At 41.9% G+C, this 11409-nt stretch overlaps 1 long non-coding RNA gene across 2 annotated transcripts in view; it reads right to left on the bottom strand.

Moving 5' to 3' along the window:
- Window positions 1–8162: 8162 nt before the first annotated feature.
- LOC137371919 (uncharacterized) overlaps window positions 8163–11409 on the bottom strand; it is a 139854-nt gene continuing 136607 nt past the window's right edge. For both annotated transcript variants that reach the window (XR_010975313.1, XR_010975312.1), the window contains exons 4-5: window positions 9492–9751; window positions 8163–8634 (exon numbers count right to left, since the gene is read on the bottom strand). This is a non-coding gene — a long non-coding RNA (uncharacterized lncRNA). The remainder of the gene's footprint in view (window positions 8635–9491; window positions 9752–11409) is intronic.

The raw sequence follows: 11409 nt of genomic DNA, 5'->3' as shown, positions 1-11409 counted from the left end.
TTATGAGATCAATCCAGCTAAGCAATAAATCCTGCCAGCACTATCTTTAAATTACTGAGGCAGACAGATTACCAGGTGACCTTGAAAACTTTCCATCTGAGAAATTGAACCAGGACTTCCACCACTAACTTCCGACTGAGTGTTAACCAAAAGAGTCTGTGATACTTCATTAATTCTAAGACAAGGAACATTTAGGCCTGTAACACTGTTAAAAATTCCTCTCAGAAAACCCTGAAGGTTCCAAAGTGAACTCTTCTTACAACAATTGAACTCTAATTGCATGCTACCCTCTTCTCGCTATCTTTTCTTGTGTGTGTGAATGTATATGAATGCGTGAGTGGGTGAGGTTGAGAACATTTTCAGGTATTGTTTTAATAAATAGTTATATTTCTTCATAAACCTATGAGAAAACCTATAATTTGTCTGTTTATTTGACCTTTAAACACTCAGGGACTAAAACATTATTTTTGAAACACTCTCTGCATTCAGTTGAGAGATGAAATGTGGAAGTCACCCATACCATTTCCCACCTGTCTGTAACACCGTGTACTCTGAATCACATAGGCCTTCTACTTCTACCTCCAAAACAGAATCATACAGCACAGAAGGTGGCCGTTTGGCCCATTGTTCCCTTGCTGGGTTTTTGAAAGAGCTACCAAATACCCCTGCTCTTTCACCGTAGCCCTGCAAATGTTTTCTTTCCATTTTATTTTTATTCTTTCATAGGATGTGAGTGTCACTGGCAAGGCCAGCATTTGTTGCCCTTTCCTAATCGCCTTTGAGCAGTTGGCGGTGAGCCTCCTTCTTGAACTGCTGCAGTCCATCTTGCGTAGATACACCCACATTGCTGTTGGGAGGGAGTTCCAGGTTTTTGACCCAGCGAAAGTGAAGGAATGGCAATCCAGATCTAAGCCAGGATGATGTGTAACTTGGAGAGGAACCTGCAGGTTGTGGTGTTCTCCTGGATCCGCTGCCCTTGCCCTTCTAGGTGGTAGAAGTCACGGGTTTGGAAGGTGCTGTTGAAGGAAGCTTGGCAAGTTGCTGCAGTGCATCTTGTATATGGTACACACTGCTGCCACTGTGCGTCGGTGGAGGAGGGAGTGAATTTTTAAGGTGGTGGATGGGGTGTGATCAAGTGGGCTGCTTTGTCCTGGATGGTGTTGACATTCGCGAGTGTTGCTAGAGCTTCACTCATCCAGGCAAGTGGAGAATATTCCATCACAGTCCTGACTTGTACCTTGTAGATAGGGAGTTGGGAGGTGAGTTAATCAGCACAGAACTTCCAGCCTCTAACTTGCCCTTGTAGCCACAGTATTTATATGGCTGATCTGGTTCAGTTTCTGGTCAATGATAAACCCCAGGACGTTGATGGTGGGAGATTCAGCGATGGTAATGCCATTGAATGTCAAGGGGAGATCGTTACGTTCTCTTTTGTCGGAGATAATTATTGCCTGTCTCAAGAAAACAGGAGATGCCAAATGAGGGATTACTAATTAATCGGTTGGAAACTTACATTAAACTTTTAATGGAAAAAATCCTGCAGTTAACTTTAAGAAAAACTAGCAGCCAAGCTGAACACTGCAATTTGCATCTGAAACATCTTTGCCCATTCCAAAGACCCACCTGGAGACAGAGGTCTGAGCATCATGGACCCAGAACAATGGCTTTCTCTAAGGGATTGAATTACCTAAGACTGTTTCATGAGCACTGCATTCAAGGCAATCCTTACAACTTGACTTTGAAAGAGCAAACCCCCTCTACATGTAAATATTGGCATCCTGGGGACTGGGGAGCCAATTCCATACCTGGAATATCACTAGAAAGTTCCAGTGACTACACAGGGGCCGTCATGTGACCGTCTGTTCATCTCTGGGAAAGCCAAAAAGTTTCCTTGAACAAAGACAGACAGGCAGTAACTCAGATTGTGTAGCAGGAGAAAGGGTGTGACTCCCTTCTTCTACCTCTCCCTCCCTCTCTCTCTCTCTCTCTCTCTCCAGATAACAACAAATTTGAACCCCGTCTGCAACTGTGGACCTGCCAAACCTACAGATTTCTACAGACGGGTCGGGCAAGAGAGCCACCTACAAGTCTGCCTCCAAGAAAGCCTTAAGCCAAGCAGGCCAGCCAAAAAGTTCCTTTTGACCAGCCAAGGACTTCAAGAATACAACTTCAGCCAAAAGACCAACGAGTTATCCAACTACACAGACTGTGTATTTAATTTCCATTCATTCTGGACTCTAATCCAACAACAAAATCTACTTTTCCCTCTGTAATCTATTTGTGTGTGCGTGTGTCTCATGTGAATGTGTGCATGAATGTGTAGTGTAAATTTATAATTTTTTCTACATCTGTTTAAATTGTTAAGTATAATAAACTCACATCATTCTTGTTTAAACTCAAGAAAACCTGTCCGATTGGTTCTTTCACAATCACATTAAAGGTAAAACACTCACTGAGGTATGCACAACCACTGTTTAAAAAAGGAATAAACCCTGTTGTGCTCAAAGAAGAGGAAAGACAAGAGGGGAGCCTGTGACCCCTCCTCACCTGACCGTAACACCTAGCAGTTGGGTGGCACATATGTTACTTGCCACTTCACAGCTCAAGCCAGAATGTTGTCTAGGTCTTTCTGCATATGGACACAGACTGCTTCAGTATCTGAGAAGTTGTGAATGGGACTAACCACTGTGGAATCATCGGTGAACATCCCCACTTCTGACCTTATGATGGAGGTAAGGCCATTGATGAAGCAGCTGAAGGTGGGTGGGCTTAGGACACTACCCTGAGGAACTCCTGCAGTGATATCCTGGGGTTTAGATGTTTGGCCTCCAACAACCACAACCATCTTCCTTTGTATTAGGTACGACTCCAACCAATGGAGGGTTTCCCATGATACCCATTGACTTCAGTATTGCTAGGGCTCCTTGATGCCATATTCGGTCAAATGCTGCCTTGATGTCAAGAGCAGTCACTCTCACCTCACCTCTTGCATTCAGCTCTTTTTCTCAAGTTTGGACCAAGGCTGTTCTGAGGTCAGGAACTGAGTGGTCCTGGCGGAGCCAAACTGAGCATCGATGAGCTGATTATTGCTGTTTAAGTGCCGCATCCTCAACCCTCTGGAAACATCAAGGGCAGGATTTTTCAAGGCCGATGGGAGCAGGACCAGAGATGGGTGGGCCTTGAATTTTGCACCACCAGCCAGAGTGCCTGTTGGTCCACACCATCCCGCCCTGGGCCATCTTCGAGAAAGCCGGGCCTGGGGTGCAACAGTTACTCGCCTGCACGCAGTGGATAGCCAATTGTAGTAATTAAGGGCCTATTAAGGCCCTGCTCATGTGTCAACTGGAATTTTCCAGACATCAGGCAGGCCCACATGCTAGCTGAAACATGATCAGTGAGAGGAAGTGGCCTCCAGGCGGGAGACGGGGGTGGGATGTTGCAGCACTTCATCCCGCTATGGAACCACCCCACATCTGTCATGGCACCAGCTGCGGCTGCTGGCTACCCATTTGTTGGGTTGCCCCTCTACATTCATGGTCTGGCAGCTGTGGCCATTTTAAAATCAAATTGAATTTACCTGGTCTTCAGAGGGCGCCTCCATTGTGAGGTGTCCTCTCTCTCTCTCTCACTGCAGACATCAGCAGCTCGTACCATTGGATGGTGGAGATGCCAATGTGTCATCTCTGGAGGGCCTTGTATTGGCCTCCAGGGAGCTCACCCACCATCTTTAATTGGATAGCGAGTGCCCTCCAGCCACTATTCGGCCAGGTCGCCAAAAATCATTGTTGGGTGACTCTTCCCGACACGATGCAGGGTTGGAATTTGCATTTGATCCCAACATCTGGGTACCAAACCTATGCCCCGAACCTCAGGCTGGATTTATACTCTCCCTCTCCAGTGCATTTCCTTGCAAGTCCGCTGCCTCTCGCAGGTAAATCCATAAGTTGGCAGCTGTGCCTTCAACCATCTAGAACTCCCTTTGTAAACCACCCTGTCTCTCAAAACCCTCTGTTCCTTTAAGACCTTCTCCAAAATTTATCTCCTTGACCAAGCTTTTGGCCACCTCCTGATTCTCCTTCTTTGGTTCAACAGCTATTTTTGTCTGATTATAACTGTGAAGCAGCTTGGGACATTTTTCTATATTAAAGGTGTGATATAAATCCAAGGTGTTGCTGTTGTTACAATAAACAAATTCAACTGTGAAGGTGCTACACAAAAAAACTGCAGTGTAAATGGGCACTTTGGTTAAACTCAGTATCAAAGACTCAAATAAGGTATTGTAAGAAACTAGAAGAGCAATTTGGGGTAAATTTCAACTTATGTTCACCTTTTCTCACTTGAAAAACAGGCAGCTGGTAGAGGAAAATTGAGGGGCAATCTTTAAGCACTCATTAGGTATCCAAGGTTTGCGTGATGCAATTTTCAGGGCCTGTAAATGGATGAACAGCATACTTACTTGTCTTTATTTGTGAGGATGTTCAAATATGCAAATTAGAGTCCTATGCTTTTGTACGATCCCAATAGAAATTTTGAAGTACAAATGTGTGGACTGCATGGCTTACACCATCAATTTATATTGGCAGTGAGTGGCCTAACTATGGATCTTTAAAGCTGGTGGTTGCTCCACAAAAGGACCCCAAACTTTAAAAAAAAGGATGGTGTATCTGTCAATGGGTATAATGATTAAATTGAAATATTTTGCTGAAAACAGACATTTTGTCAAAGCTTTTCATCGCGCGTTCACCAGGACAATTCGCATGAATACCAACATAAGGGAAGCAACAAATTCATACCATATGAGAAGAGAATGCTGATTGGTTGACAAGTCGACTTTGATTGGTAGAGGCGTTGCCATGGAGAATGCACCAGTTTATGGTGACTGACAGTTAACTGCCAAGCTTTGTTTGAAATTTAAACCAGGCAGCTTGACTCTAATTAGTCAAGGCATAGCCCTGAGGAATAAACCAGCGAATGGCTGTCTCTTATTTTATTTAGCTGAAACAGGCGTAATGTGTGTACATGTTCTTTCTGTCTGCAAAGCACAGGGCCCTGTGTATTAATGTGTGTGTTAACTGTCGGTCACCATAAACTGGTGCATTTTCCATGGCAACACCTCTACCAAACAGAGTCGACATGCCAACCAATCAGTACTCTCTTCTCATATAGTATACATTTGTTGCTTCCCTTACATTGGTATTCTTGTGATTGCCCTGATGAGTGCAAGACGAAAAGCTTCGACAAAATGTCTCGGTTTTCAGCAATACAGAACTATTTTGTTTCATCTTGTAATTTAATCAGTTCACTGAGCCTTGAAATAAATTAGAACATTCTAGTTGAAATATAGGCTGCACAACTATATATTTTATCAGAATTGTCCAGTAGGCTACCTAATGGAAAATGTTATCTGCCACCAAAAGATCCATTTGGTTAGATGTAGAACAATAAAATAAAATTTTAGCTTTCAAAATTTTGGGGGTGGTTTTAACCCTACCTGTGTGATGGAAATAATGTGGGTGGGCAGTTAAAATCACCCTGGTAACTTACCCACTGGAAATCTGACAGGAGCTCACCATTCTGAATTTTAACCTGCTCGCCTGAGTAGGCGGCAAGGACACCTGTCCAAAGCTGGCAGTTTCCTTCTTTGCATATGCAGTTTGGATCCTCTAGAGCCAAGCAATTTTCCGCCACGTTCTGCCCAAATTGGGTGGGAGTTCGGCAAGTGGGATTTAAATGAGGCATAGCTATTAAAATCAGCCAGGTCTCATTTTGCCATGGGTGGGCAGGTGGAACACTAACTTGCTGGCATTCAAAATGTATTCCATGGCTTCCTTCTTGTAAGATATGGAAGAGTAACTGAATTTGTATTGCCATGGTGTTTTAAAGCTGGATCTAAAGAAAGTCACAAAACCAGAAACAAGTTATTCATGTTGATGACCCTTCTGATGAAGGGTCAATGATCTGAAAAGTTAATTTTGTTTCTCTCTCCACAGGTGCTGCCAGACCTGCTGAGTATTTCCAGAATTTTCTGTTTTTATTTCACATTTCCAGCAGCTGCAGAATTTTGCTTTTGAACAAGTTAGTCATAATTTATTTCTAAAAGAGACTAAAATATTATGTCCTAGCTTTTTAAAAAAAAAACTGCTGCAGAAAAAACAATCTCAAAATTGATAAATTTAATATAAAAGGAAATCGATAACTATGAATGTTTTTGATGTCACAGACCTGATCATGAGGATTCAATGAATAGCCCTTAAAATTGAAAAATAACATATCACATATGCTACTGTCTTGCCATATTGTCCTGTTGCTTGCTGGAACATATTCAGTTTTGTCATTAATCTTGTCATGTCTCAATAGATTGTGTTATATATGCTTTTGCTATGAGTGAAAATGCATGCAATGTAAAAATATGCTGGAGAAACAAGTTCGACAAGTCAGCATCAGATTTGATTGATGCGTGACTCCTTGTGTGATGTGAGCAAAGAATTACTCAACAAAAACAGCCTTGGTTTTCACACAGGGAGAGCAGAGGGAGATAGGCTACAGTAAGCAGAGCCACTTAACCAGAAAATGTGAGCTCTAAACCAACATGAACCTGGCAGCTGAGTATAGAAGCACCACACCATAGCCTTTATCACATTAAAGTTGGTATTATACAGTTCTGTGAGGTGAAACAAGCAAAATATATTGAGGCCAGATGAGAGGAGCCTTACAGATATGATCTATGTAACTGCCAGTGTTTCAGTATAGATTATTCTGCAATACTGCTGTAACATTGAATTCTAAGTTATGCATAAATTGGGCAAGGAAACATTGACTACTAAGGTAAATAATTTTCTGTCGCAAATACTTTCAGAGACCCACGGTGATACTGTATTAAACCCATAGTACTCTTGAGCAAAACAAAGTAGATATGAAGAGATCGAAAGTCAATTAAGAGATTTAGATGATACTGTAAACCTCAAAAGCATAGTTTCAACTATTTATGTACATGTTATTTGAACTTGAGTTTGTTACTGGTTATAAATAACTCCTATCCCATTTTCTATGGCTTTTATATTTAGCTTTTTGGAAGCTGTATGCTTCAGCTATTCTTTACTCTGCATCACAGATTCCTGTTCATTATATATTCTAAGTCTGAAGATATGAGAAATGGCAAACAGGCAAAGACCAACTGAACCATGCAGCCTGTCCCATATAATTGTGATTCCTTATGTATCACTATATGCACACACTTCCCACCCCACCTGGGAACCATGTCAGTTCTTAGGGAGGCAAAAAAATGAATAAAAACCCAGGCCAATTAGAGAAAAGAAAATCTGGAAATATCCTCTCCAATCAAAACTAGTCCAGGTGACCACTCTGGCCCTGATTAGTGTTGTACAGTACCTACAGATTTTTGGTCTCTCAGGGAATCAAGGGACATGGCGAGTGGGCAGGAAAGTAGAGTTGAAGCCTAAAATCAGCCATGATTGTATTGAGTGGCGGAGCAGGCTTGATGGGCCATCCTGCTCCTATTTCTTGTGTTCTTGTGTGTTCTTGGACGTCTTACACGAGGTGATTTCCACCCTAGCCAGCACCAGGCCCAGCTCTCACTTACAGGAAATCAACAAATAATGATTCATTGCACGGGCCAGCAACCCATTCTGGAGCCCGTCTGGGAAAAATATCACCTCCTAACATCTACCCTAATTCTGTCATTACATAACTTGAGATTGTGAATCTTTGTCCTTCCTAATTTATTTAGTTGAACAAATTGTCTGTATAAACACAATCTACAATCATCATCTTATGAACCTTGAACAAATCACCCCTAAGTCTAGGCTTCTCTGATGCTTTGAGACTCAGCTCTTTTAGCCTATCTTATTAAATAAGATGCTTTAAACTGTGAATTAATCTTGTGGTTCACTCCTGCACCTTTCCAAAACCTCAATATCACCCACCATATGAAGAGACCAAAACTGAACGCAGTATTCAAACCAAGGCCTAACCAAGGTCTTAGACAAGGACAAAATAGAATATTTAATATGGTGACATTCACAAATATCAAAATGATCTTTATTAAAGATTGTACAATACAATCATAGTCTCCCATTAGAAACAACTTTTAAGTGTTAAATTGTGACAGTTTTCCTGAAAACTGGGGGCTATGAATTGTTTTATTTTTCTGATACGTTGTGGATTTTGTTTATTTTTAACTAATCACCTCACATAGTGACCATTCAATTGTAATGCCTGATCTTTTACTGAAACCACTGCTCACATAGCTGTGTTTAGCTCACATTATTTTGACTTCATGCTTTCAACAATAAAGCTGCAACCGCTTCAAAGTAAAGTTTCAATCTTCTTAATATTAGTAGAAAGCAGATGGGCTGGTTGGCTCTCAGCTAGCATTGAAATTTAACTGTTATTCAGATGTCTGCAGATGAAGCTTGCATGTACAGAGCTCTGCTGCTGCTGGGTAGGGAGCAATACGTCAGCTAGCAACCTTAACTCAGGTCTGCTTGCCCTGTGTCTCACTATAATATATTGGTGGTCCCCATAGTATTACTGGCCCCAAAGTAAATGATTTTGTCTGATGATCTCACTCATTTGGGCTCCTTTCCTTCCTCCAAACAATGTTCTTTGAACTCACTGTTAAAAGAAAGAAATAAGGGACATTGAAGTTAATCATAATTATTTTTAACTCCTCAATAAATTTCTTTTTAATGATAGCAAGGGTCCTCTTTAAATCCCTAAATGATTGCCATTATTTCCTGATTAAATGGACTGTCTTGGCTGTACAGAGGCTTCATTGAAAACTATTGCAACATCTAGGTCTATTTGCCTCCTGCCTGTAGCACAGGAAACTGATTTCTGCCTAGCTTGTGGTTATTCAATTATTTAGAATAGCTCACAAGTGGAAACTATTCACCAATTGGTTCAAACAAATCCCAATTTCAACAACTTTTAGGGTAATTGTATGAGGAAAACCAGGGACCACTGAGAAATTGAGTTTAGCTTTAGTTTTATGCCTCAACGTAAAGAATTTACTATTGGAATCACACTTGAAAAAGATAATGTGTAGTCACCCTGTAAACAATATTTGGCTCTAAATATATTGGCTCAAAATAAAATTCCAAACTTTTAAAAGCTGCTGTCATCATATTTGATTGCCAGCTTCAAAAAGGGGTGGGTGTATAGTGTTAGTAAACCAACCATAACAGCGAATTGTCATATTAAACAACATTAATGTAATGAAATATTTCAAGGCACCTAAGAAAAGGGGAGGACAGTTTCATTTTTTAATTTGCTTTAGGGATATGAGCAATACTGGCAAAGCCACATTTATTACCCACCCCTTGATGCCCTGAGAAGGTAATGGTGAGTCTTTGTATTCAAATAAAGAATGGAGACTAATCAAAGGAAACTGGAGGTAAGAGAAATGTTAGACTTGGTGGAAGAGAAGGGAGTTCAGGAGACTTTTGAAGACGAGGAAAAAATGTACTCACTTCGCCAGAGGGGAGAATTCTTCTACTACCAATTTCATTCTGCTTACAATCCTCCAATAGCTCAGTGTATAAATCCAACATGATCTCTGATATGAAGCAGTATCAGCCAGTGAGATTCCAGGTTCAATTCTCAGTCTTTACTATGTTAAAGCTTCTATATAAATGCAAGTTGTTGTTGTTGTTGCAGTTGTTATCTGTAGTGAGTTGGTTGATAAGCTGCTACGGTGACAGTAGGGTGACTACAATTTGCCACAGTTCTCCTAAGTTAGGCAACACAGAGAGAAACAAATCAGCCACGGTTCTCAATCTTGATTGGTAGTTAATAACTGCCACTGCAAACTACATTTACGGGGACATTAGCTGAAGGCAAAAGTGAGTTTGGTTGTGATGATGAAATAACATGTCAACTATAAAAAGAAATATACCCTGGGGAGGGAGAGGTCCTGGGAGTCCTCAATATTGATTCTGGACCCCATGAAGTCTCATGGCATTAGGTCAAACATGAGCAAGGAAGTCTCCTGCTAATTACTCTCCCTCAGCTGATGAATCAGTGCTCCTCCAAGTTGAACATCACTTGGAAGAAGCACTGAGTGTAACAAGGGCACAGAATGTACTCTGAGTGCCAGAACACCAATATCCATCACCAAGATTGGATCAGTAGCACCACTACTGACTGAGTTGGCCAAGTCCTGAAGGACATAGCTGCCAGTCTGAGCCTGTAGCAGGTGGTGAGAGAACCAACACCAGGGAAAAACCTACGTGGCCTCATCCTCACCAATCTACCTGTCACAGATACATCTGTCCATAACAGTATTGGTGGGAGTGACCACTGCACAGTCCTTGTGGAGATGAAGTCGCATCTTCACACTGAGGACACCCTTCATCATGTTGGTAGGCACTACCACCATGCTCAATAGGACAGAAGCAGAACAGATCTAGCAGCTCAAAACTGGGCATCCATGAAGCACTGTAGACCATCAGCTGCAGCAGAATTATATTCCAGCACATTATGTAACTTCATGGTTTGGCATATCGCTCACTCCACCATTACTATCAAGCTAGGGGACCAACTCTGGATCAATGAGGAGAGTAGAAGAGCATGCTAGGAGCCGCACCAGCCATCCCTAAAAATGAGGTGCCAAGCAGGTGAAGCTACAACACAGGGCTACCCACATGCTAATCAGTTGAAGCAGCATGTCTAGTCAGAGCTAAGTGATCCCATATCCAATGGATCAAATCAAAGCCTTGCAGTTCTGCCACAGCCAATCATGAATGTGGTAAACAATTTAACAACTAATGGTAGGACAAGGCTCCATGAACATCTCCATCCTCACTGATGGCGAAGCCCAGCACGTGAATGCAAAAGACAAGGCTGAAGGATTTGCAACAAACTTCAGCCAGAAGTGCCAAATGGATGATTCATCTTGGCTTCCTCCTGAGGTCCCCACCATCAAAGAAACCGGTCTTAAGCCAATTCGATTCACTCCACATGATACCAAAAAACAACTGAGTGCACTGAATACAGAAAAGGCCATGAGTTCAAACACATTCTGGCTGTAATACTGAAAATTTGTGTTCCAGAACTAGTTGCACCTCCAGCCAAGCTGTTCGAGTACAGCTACAACACTGGCACTACTGGACAATACTGAAAATTGCCCAGGTATGTTCTGCCCACAAATGTTGGACAACTCCAATCCAGGCAATTATTGTCACATCAATCAACTTTCAATCATTAGCAAAGTGATGGAAGGCGTAGTGTAGTTGACAGTGTTATCAATCAACACTTACTCACCAATAACCCACTCATTGATGCTCAGTTTGGGTTCTGCCAGGATCACTCAGCTTCAACCCTCAGTACAGACTTGGCCCAAACATGGACAATAAAGCTGAAATCCAGAGGTGAGGTGAGAGGGACTAC

Source organism: Heterodontus francisci, chromosome 7, assembly GCF_036365525.1.
Source record: "Heterodontus francisci isolate sHetFra1 chromosome 7, sHetFra1.hap1, whole genome shotgun sequence".
NCBI classification, from domain to species: Eukaryota; Metazoa; Chordata; class Chondrichthyes; order Heterodontiformes; family Heterodontidae; genus Heterodontus; species Heterodontus francisci.
Note: the sequence above shows the minus strand (reverse complement) of the source record. Positions and strands in the feature narration are given on the sequence as shown.